The sequence below is a fragment of the Tamandua tetradactyla genome, chromosome 13, assembly GCF_023851605.1.
Source record: "Tamandua tetradactyla isolate mTamTet1 chromosome 13, mTamTet1.pri, whole genome shotgun sequence".
NCBI lineage: Eukaryota > Metazoa > Chordata > Mammalia > Pilosa > Myrmecophagidae > Tamandua > Tamandua tetradactyla.
Genome location: NC_135339.1, coordinates 47441258 through 47449853, shown reverse-complemented (window position 1 = coordinate 47449853; position 8596 = coordinate 47441258).

The window sequence follows — 8596 nt, the reverse complement described above, 5'->3', positions numbered from 1 at the left end:
AACATTCCTAAAATTTAAATAAATGAAGCTTTGGATTTCCATACAGAGAGCACATATATTTAAAAGTAAGAAGTCTGAGATGAAGGTTAAAAAATGGTAAAGCTATAAACAGCTCTTAAAAGCAAATATTTTCCATCCCCCCAAATCTTAAAATATAAATAAATGCTTTAGCTTTTACTCTAAGCTGGAAAATTTTGAAGTATTACATTTACTCATACAGAGATCTTGAATAATTATGGTCCTTAATCACACCTGCCTCCTCTTTATTCTTGTGAGTGCTTTTGTTAATCATTAAGTATATCCTTCTAGTAGAAAGGCTGCCACAGCTTTGGTTTCCCTTTGGGAAAGATTATCAGCAAGGTCTCTCCATGTTAGAATTGAGAGAGCCTCAGTTATGCCTTTGGAAGGGTGGAAGCTGCAGCAGGAGCATGAGGGCTGGAACCAGGATCCAGAACCTCTTTCGGCATATTCCGAGTCCCCCCCAAAGCAAATACCCAGGGATAACCTAGCTGGACATCACCTTCATTTTGTGTTAGTTTGCCAGGCTGATAAGACAACTATTGGCCAATTGACTGACTAAAACCACAGCATTTATTGGCACATGGTTTCACAGACATTGGTAAGGCAATGCTTTCTCTCCAAAGTCTGTAGTGTTCTGGCATTGGCTTGCTGTAATCCTTGAGGTTCTTTGGCTTGCCTCTCTACTTCCTGTCACATGGAAGTTTCTCCTTTCTGCTATACTAGTTTTGGCTGACTTCTGGCTTCTACCTTTCTGCTATGGCTTTCTCTGACTTTTGCTTTGGGGTTCCTCTATTTTTAAGGTCTCTTTAGTAATATGGATTAAGACCCACCTGATTCAGTTGGACACATCTTAACTAAAAATACATCTGCAAAAGAGTCCTATTTACAATGGTTTCAAACCCACAGGAAAACAGATTAAGATGAAGAACATGTCTTCCATTGGGGTACATAATTCAACCTACCACAGTCTTCTACTTCTTCCCCCAGGGTTGTTGCATAAGTTCCTTCTACCCATCACAGGGAACAAGGAGTTTGGAGAATGACTAAATGGCAGAATTTAGGAGTATATTTTTTGTCCCCACATTCCAATCCAGCAATCTGGGCATTGACTGAGGAAAATCCTTGGTCAGGATACTCATCATTTATAAAACATAACCTGAAAAACTCTGGCCCAGCACTACCCAACATTATAGTGGTCCCCTGGACTGTACACTAACAAACCCTACATTAATCTCTGTCCTCCCTACTTAAATGCCACCCTGCCACTCTCTCCTTTGCTCACTCTGTTCCAGCCATGCTGGCCTTCTTGCTGTTCCGCAAAAACAGACACACCTCCACCTTGGACCCTTTGCATTTGCTGGTCCTCTGCCTAGAACACTCTTTTCTTACATTTGGAAAGCTCGCTCCCAAAGCTGGCTCCCTTACCTTCTTTCAGTTTTGGCTTGATGTCACCTTTTGAACAAGGCCTACCCTTTCTGTACTATTTAATATTGTGAACATCTTCTATATCCTTCACACATCCCATCCTATTATCCAGCTCTTTTTTTTCTAAGCACTTATCACCTCCTAATATTATGTACTTACATGTTTATTGTCTATATAGACATTTTTTTAATGAGTTAAGAATTACAGGTGAGAAACCAAAGCTGTGAAAAAGTTAGTAGTTGCTCAATAATAGTTGTAGACTAAATGACTCAATATGGCACAGCAGAAAAAAAATGATTTGGTCCTTGCTCCCAACACCAGCACACCCCCAGGGCCAGTCCTCTCCCATCACTGCTGACCTGCTCATAGTCAGTGCTCAGGACTACATTTCCTGGTCTTGACCCCAGCACCTGATCAATCCTCACTCGGCATCTACACCCTACTGCTGTGGCCATGACCTGACCCAGCCACACATGTCAGAGAGCTTGGCCAGGCCTGAAACTCTCTAAGTCATGAGTTCTTCCACCATTTAGGCCACTTCCTGCACTCTTTCTCCAGGCCACATTGCAGCAGAACCTCTGGCTCTCCCCACTTTCCTTTTCTCCTCTCTTTCAGTGGGCTCTACCCTCTTGGTCCCTGCGGGGCTGGTTAACATGCCAGCCATGGGGAAGCAGAGGTGAGTAAAAGCAAACATGGCTCTTGCATGATAGAACATACAACTCTTGAAATCAAATTTATGGAAAAATGTATCAATAAACTTGAAAGTATTTATAACCTGTAGCCAAGAAAACCATTTGTAGAAATGAAAGTAATCTGAACTAGAGAAAAATAATTATGCATTGAGATGTTTATTAGAGCACTATCCTAAATGGTGACAACTTGGAAACAACTGATATGTCCAACAGTAGAGAGATCAGGTAAATTATAGTACATCCATACACTGGAATATAAGAGTCATTCATAATAACCTTTTCAAATAGTCTAGACTATTAGGAATACTTAAAATGTAACGTTAAATGAGAATAGCAAGCTACAAAATGATTTGTTTAGTGTGCTTTTAAGTACATAAACTAATATGCATACTATATTATAAACTACATTAGTGTCATCCACATGAAATTAACATTTTTATAGATTAAAGGGATCAAATATCAGTGATCTCATAGTAGAAAAACATCTGAAAGGAAATAAGCAAAAAGGTTAACAATGACTATTTCTTGGTGATGAGATCATCAGCAATTTTCATCTCTTCTTTTTACTTTTCTGTATTTTTCTATTTTCAACATTACACACACATTACTTTTATAATAAAAAAATTACTGTAAAAGAAAAAAAAAAGAACAAATATTCCCCTTTCAGCCACTTCACTAAATCACAATGTTAAATATATTCTTATTGAGTACACGTAATCCATCATGCCAGTAACTGTAGTAAATGTGGAAATGGACTAAAATTCCATTTTATACATACCACAATAGATATCAGGCTAGAACAATATTTCAAGAAACAGTCTGAAGCAGGGAGTTGGTTCAGATAGATGCCAGACTTCAGGGCTTGGGTAATGGGAAATGACTGTTTTACACTGACTGACTCTGAGATAAGGTTCTAGGACCTTATCTTCACACTCCAGAGTAAGCTGCATGCATTTCTTTTCTTTTTAAATTTTATAATGTATCATGAAACATTAAAAAACAATTTTATTGATTTAACATACATACAATATAACATCCTGCATGCATTTCTTGATGCTCTCCAATCCCCCAAAACATTTTTGAAAATGAATTATATTTTTAGAACCAAAATGAAAAGTATATTGTAAATCCTAGCTCCTGAGAGCAATGGGGGGAATTTTTATATGCTATAAAATGTTTTTTTTTTTTGACAGATGATTTGAAATGACTTATCACACCTTCTGCAGGCAGTGTTGATAAATGATCACATTTGTTAATATAACTGGGAGCAACGGAAGATTAAATATTCAAAATGTAATGTATTGCTCTTTTTACCCTTATTTTTAACTCTGCAAGTAGTTCACTTAATATATATACACTTTAGTGAGTGCTTACTATGTGACAACACTGCAGGAGACTAGGTATAGATGAGTGAGCAAAACTAACAAATGTCTTATAGTCCAGTGATAGAGATAGACAAACATGCAAATACATGCATAATTATCCATTGTGACACGTGAGATGAAAGTACAGAATAGGATACTGTAGAAAATAATTAGGCTGAGGGGAGATCTGGGAAACTGCGTTAACTTGGAAAGGTCTCTCTGAGGAAGGCACCTTTAAACATAGAAGGATGGGTGAGAGAAAAAGCTTCCCAGTTATAGGAAAAGTATATGAATTGTAGGAAGGTCCTGACCCAATGCAAAAAGAGCTTGAGGTACTTAAAGAAAGTCAGTATGGGTAGGATTTTCTTGAGCAAGGCAGAGAAAGTCATGAAATGGGGCTGGCAGGTAGTCCTAGGTTAGTCACATTAAGGATTAATCCTAAGTGGGCTGTGAATCTATTAAGGTCTTTTAAATAGGGAATTATCCTATTTAAGTATTTAAGGGTGAAATTCTATAATGTCTGGGGTCTGCTTTAAAATACTCCCTTCCAAAAAACAAAAACCAAAAACTCCCTTCAAAAAATGTATGGGCGGGGAAGTGGTGATAGATGACATAAAACTGGCAAAATTTTGAAAATTGTTGAATCTGGATGGTGGAACATGGGGGTTCATTATCTATTTCTCTGTATTTTGGGGTATGTTTGAAAGATTTATAAATTATTTTAAAAAAAGAGTGAGCTTTGACTCAAAAATCATAATCCCAATCCAGCTACATATTATTAGCTGTCTGATCTTATATGAAAATGTTTAGCAAATTGCGCAGTTAGAGGGCACAGTCTCCACAAGAGACCACCTTCATTTCTGACACCAACTGCAAGTTTGTGTCATAACAAAACACCCCCAAGTTCGACAGTTTGCTAGAACTCACAGAACTTAATCAATGCTGTTAGACTCATGGTTATGGTTTATTATAAGGAAAGGATATGAATTAAAATCAGCTGAGGAAAGAGAAACATTAGGGGAGAGTACAAGCAGGGTTTAGAGGTGGAACTTCCATTCATTCTTTCCTTGGAACCACTGATAACGTTCCTCCTCCAGCTACTGTATGTGACAGCACGCATGGAGTATTTCTGACCAGAGACGCCAACCCAAGCCTTTGGTGTCCAGAGTTTTTATTAGAGCTTGATCCCATGTATCTGGAGACAGAACTGATATTTTGTGGCCCAAAATCAGATTGCTAGACTGTCCAGTGGCGAAGGTCTTAGGCAAAGAAAGAAACCCTCATCAGGCACACCATTGCAAGGGCTTAGTGATCACTTCCCAGCAGATAAGGGCAAAGGCCAAACTTCTCTCAGGTAAGATTAATTCTTCACTACAAACCTTGGAAAAGTTATATTTTAAAATAATCCTTAGTTTCCACATGTGTAGAATAGTGACAACAATACTACCTACCTCACAGGCTTATAAAAAAATTAAATGCTATAATAGCAGAGTTTGACTGATCATGAAAACTTGGGAAATATTAACTATTATTGTAGTATTTACTCCAGAAATATTTGTTACATTGTTCTAAAAAAATCATTCTGATGTCTGTGTGGAAAATGGACTGAAGTGAGGAATGGTTATGTGAAAACATGTGTTGAGAGACTATTTTGGGGTTCAGCTGAGTGGCAATGAAGAATGGAGAAGGCAAAATCTGGGCTACAGATGAAAATTAGGGACTCATTGGCATATTGATGGTGCCTGGAGTCCTGTGAGAAAACAGGATCTCTCAATAGAGAGTTCTCAGGGGTTCTTGATCTCCCTTTTCTTCTCATGAACCCCTTTGGCAATCTGGTGAAACCCATGAACTCCTTCTCAGAATGTTTTAAAATGCATAAAATAAAACACATGAAATGACAAAACCAACTATATTGAAATATGGTTATTAAAATAAAAAACCAAATTTTGATATAGTAAAATTTTTTATTAATATACTAGGTGACAAGATCTGGCAGTCTAATCACTACTTCATCGTTGAAATGAGGATGAGCATATATGATATTTCAACATATCTGCAATAACACTGATGTGATATGAAAATATCCATGTTTTCTATTGGTGACTGTTGCAAGTCAGTTTCCACAGAAAGCAGAATCAGAGCTGGAGATTGGCATTCAGGAAGTTTACTAGGGAGAGCTCCTGGGGTCTATGCCTGTAGAAAGAAAAGGATGGTGTGGGTGAGGAAGGGCAGGGCAGGACAGGGCCAGGAAGGGCAGGGAAGAGACGGAAAGGGAAGGGGTCGAATTGGGCACAGGGTGAAATTGAACAGGAGATCTGAAGATTACATGACCTTTCAGAGCTGCCACCAGTCTGAGGAGAAGGTCAGTCCTTTATATCCCAATGGTGATAGTCTTTGGATATAGAAAGACTCAGAGCGAGGCAGGTCTCTGCAACTGTCATTGTCAAAGGGGCTAACAACTGAGGTCATTCTGCTAGCAGCTGGGGGAGAAGTGCTCATCCCTAAAAGAGGATCTGAGTGCCACATCACAACATCCTGCAAGTTCTACTGTGATTTGTGGCCTACATTCATATTGAGAAAATTCTGAATTTCAGTTAGAGATTTTAATGGAAATAAACATGTAATTTTTTAATCCAAATTCACGTAACCCAAATGGGCTCCAGGTTAAGAACCCCAGCAAATGAGAAGAGGGGTCCATATCAGAGATCCTGGTCAAGCTTTGTTGCTCTCTCGAGCAGAGACAGTAAACTTGTTGCTGGGGAAGTTAATCTCCTGGTGTCAGTGAAAAAGGACAGAGAAAGCCTCTTTTCCGTGAGAATGTATGATGCCTATGCACAGATGAAAACAGATTTGAAAGACTCTGCAGTCCCAAAGAGAAAGACAGAGACTGAGAAAGCAGTTGCCTGAGTTTGCAATGTTTTTAGATTTTAATCCCTCATGAAACTAAACTACACCTCCAGTTCTTTTTTTGTTTTTGTATGCTGTATGGTGGGGTCACATTTTGTTCTTTTTCCATGTGAGTATCCCGTTATTGCAGCACGATTTGTTGAAATTTTTTGTTTGTTTTTATTGGTTTCTTTGTTTGGGGAGTGCATGGGCTGGGAATCGAACCTGGGTCTCCCGCATGGCAAGCGAGAATTCTACCACTGAACTACCCTCACACTCACATCTCCAGTTCTTAAGGTCTGTACCGTGTTGAATAGTATATGCCAAAACTTCATGTTTACCTGACATGAATGTGACGTTATTTGGAAATAGAGTTTTGGCCGTAGTAGTCAAATTCAGATGAGGTCATACTGGGTTTGGGTAAATCCAATATGACCGGTGTTCTCAGAAGAATACAGAAATTTAGATATAGAGACACACATACAGGGAGGAGAATGATATGTGAAGAAGGAAACAGAGAGTGGAATGATGCATCTACAAGCCAAGGAAAGCCAAGGATGATCAGCAACCACCAGAAGCTAGGGGAGAGGCATGGAGCAGTTTCTTCCTCACAGCCTCTAGGAGGAACCAACCTTACTGACACCTTAATTTTGGATTTCTAGTCTCCAGGAGTGTGAGCGAATACATTTCAGTTAGTTTAAGCCGCCCAGTTTGCGGTACTTTGTTATGGCACCAATACAGTGTCCAAGAAATATCCCTATATCTTTATAATAAATTTCTTTTTCTCATATAAGCTATTTTAAGTAGCTTACACTGCTTATAAGCTAAAGACGTTGCCTAAGACAGAGATACTTTTTACAATTCCCCACCCCCACCCCCACACACACCCCAAGTGTGTGAAATCATAGGATTTTGGAGTAAGGAACATCTGACAGTGAATATGGGGCTGCAAGAATGGCTAAGGCCTAGTTACCAAAGTGAGAAAAATAAAGTTCTGTGCTCTGTAAGAAAGTATTGGTTTTCTCATTGGAGGCCTTTATAGTATAAGTCATCTAAAAAATGACTTATTTTTAGTGTACAGTGATAGACTTCAACATTATGATGACTATCATGTTTTAAAATCGGAATAAAGATAGCTATTATACTTTCTAATTTGACAGGGCAGGATAGGCAATAATGAAATGGCTTTTGTATGAAAAGCACACTATTTTTCAAATCCAAAGGCAGTCAATAATGTGAATCATGTACTTTGCTATTATGATGACATATAGCATGTAAAATATTAAGCTGCCTAATATTTAATTCACTTTAATCAGACTAGCCTATCAAGACATAGTAAGTTAACAAAAAGTCTACCAACAATTTTCCCCAAACTTTCCCTTTTGAACTATTAGCATTTTTACATAGTCTTGAAATGCAAAAATTTTCTCTAAATTAGCATAGCTATTCACATATTATTTCCACCACCAATAAAAGAAATGCCACTGTAATAGGTTTTTTATGCGAAACTGATGCCAGTGACAGATTTTAAGGCATATAATTAGTCTTGACACATGTCATTTTGTTTGTTAAAACTGCAGGGACTGAAGAATGAAGTTTCAAAAAGTTATTTAGTCTGTCTCCTTGGCAGGGTAGAATTGATGTAATATAATCAACCAACAGAATTATCTGTTGGCCTATAAAATTTGAAATTATACTATTGTTATAGAGGGGAAACAAAAGCTTCTGTCCTGTATCACCCCACCCCCACTTCTGCCAACCAGTAAGAAGTGAAGAACAATTAGAGCAAATGAACATATGACGATTTGGGTTTGATTTTATAATTTAACGTCTTGGAACAGATTCGTAAGAAAACTGCAATGCCAGCTCCCCCATAACTTTGAAAAGAGACTTTTGCAAACCAACACCTCTGACTGGGATCTGGGAGGAGTATTCTCTGTGGCCTGCTTTTGGCATCCCCAGCAGACAGACTTCCACTTCCTTTCAAACATTTCTCTCTCAGTTTCTGTTCTAGGCAGAAGACAATAAATAATAAGAAACAGCTTCTGCAAATGTGAAAACATATGATTAGGGAAATAAAAGGTTAAATCCTTTAGTGGACATGAGAACAGAACACTATGGGCGCACAGGGCACAGGGCAACCAACTTTGGCCAGAGGAATCATGGAAATGATAAGCAGAAACCACTTATCGGTGAAAAAAAAGGAAG